At 40.0% G+C, this 1,767-nt stretch overlaps 1 protein-coding gene across 3 annotated transcripts in view; it reads right to left on the bottom strand.

Annotated features, from left to right (window-relative positions):
• WNK3 (WNK lysine deficient protein kinase 3) overlaps nt 1–1,767 on the bottom strand; it is a 127,831-nt gene that overhangs the window by 96,324 nt on the left and 29,740 nt on the right. The window lies entirely within an intron of this gene.

The following is a 1,767-nucleotide window of genomic DNA, read 5'->3' as shown; positions in this document are numbered from 1 at the left end:
CAAAAAAAAAAAAAAAAAGAAAAAAGAAATCTCTCAGTTTCCATATCTAAAAGATATACAATGTTAGTACAGGAATAATCAAAATGTTAGACATCTATTCTAGTTAAATTTCTGACCAAAATAAAAATGCTCTAGGTTTCCAGGTAGAAATATCAAGTTACTAACCAGTAGAAAACCTTCAAACAGGTACTAGACCTCTAATCTGCTACATTAAATGCTTAAAGTCAAAGGAGCAATTTTTATAGAATTCTGATGGAGGACTGTGACCCTACAACTCAGAACCCAGACAAGCTATAAATCAAGTTTAAAAGGGAAAAAATACCTATATTTCAAGACAAGAGGAACACAGGAAGTACACCAAACCATACTCCCTTTCTGAAAATATTACTCAAAGAACTTCAATAAAAATGTAACCAAATAAAGTTGTTAAAAAAGTAAGGTATGGCATACAAGAAATAGTAAGACATTTCCAATAAACTTACTTGGAGTTAAGCCTAAGTAGTCAAGGCTAAAGTGATTGGTAAAAATCAATTTCGTTTTTTAAACATTAATTAAAAGAGAAGACACATAATACAAAAAGAACAGTTCCAGCACTTTGGGAGATAGAGGCAAGAGAGTTGCCTGAGCCCAAGGATTCGAGACCAGCCCGGGGAACATGGAGAGACCTCATCTCTACAACAAATCAAAAAACTTAGCCAGGCATGGTGGCTTGTGGTGGAACGGATTGCCTGAGCCCAGCAGACTATGGTGTCTGTGAGTGTGCCACTGCACTCCAGCCTGGACGACAAAGAAAGACTCTGACTCAAAAAAAAAAAAAGAAAAAGAAAAGAAAAAAAATCCAGATTACTTCAATAAAATCTAACTAGTAGAGAAGGAAATTTTGTACAAGGGAGGGCAAGCAAGAAGGAAATGATAAAGCCGGGCTCGGTGGCTCAGCCTGTAATCTTGTGCCTTTGGGAGGCTGAGGTGAGTGAATTGCCTGAGAAAGCGGGTTCGAGACACGCCTGGGCAACTTGGCGAGACCTCATCTCTACAATAAATCAAAATGAGCTGGGTGTGGTAGTGCACACCTGTAGTTCCAGCTACTTGGAAGGCTGAGGCAAAAGGATTGCCGGGGCCCAGCAGGTCGAGGCTGCGGTGGCCGGGAGCGGCCACTGCACTCCAGTCTGGGCGACAGAGTGAGACTCCAACTCAAAAAAAAAGAAAAAGAAAAAGAAAAAGAAAGAAGTGATCGACCTATTTTAAGTTTTGATGTTAATAGAAAAATAAATTCAAATATGCATGTTAATAAAGACTTAGGTACAATTTCCATTTCAAGATGGATGACAACATTTTAAATTCCCCTCCTTTCCCAAAATGACAATGAAAATATATAAATAGTCGGGTGTGGTGGCTCAAGCCTGTAATTCCAGCACTTTAGGAAGCTAAGGTGAGAGGACAACTTTTTAAAATGGACACTATTGTTCCATTTTGCAAGTAAACAGGTTAAAGTAACTTGCCCAGGATTAAATGAGTCACAGTATGCTTAAACTTGGTTACAACCAAATGACATTTACTATGTGTACTAATATAGATCTCTAAGGCATATTGTTGAGTGATAAATATAATCTGAAGCCAGGCTCGGTGGCTCAGCCTGTAATCCCGCGCCTTTGGGAGGCTGAGGTGAGTGAATTGCCTGAGCCCCCGGGTTCGAGACCCGCCTGGGCAGCGAGACCTCATCTGTAAAATAAATCAAAAAAATTAGCCGGGCGTGGTAGCGCGCGCCCG

This window comes from Carlito syrichta, unplaced genomic scaffold (genome assembly GCF_000164805.1).
Source record: "Carlito syrichta isolate Samal-C Ts95f unplaced genomic scaffold, Tarsius_syrichta-2.0.1 Scaffold306175, whole genome shotgun sequence".
NCBI classification, from domain to species: Eukaryota; Metazoa; Chordata; class Mammalia; order Primates; family Tarsiidae; genus Carlito; species Carlito syrichta.
Note: the sequence above shows the minus strand (reverse complement) of the source record. Positions and strands in the feature narration are given on the sequence as shown.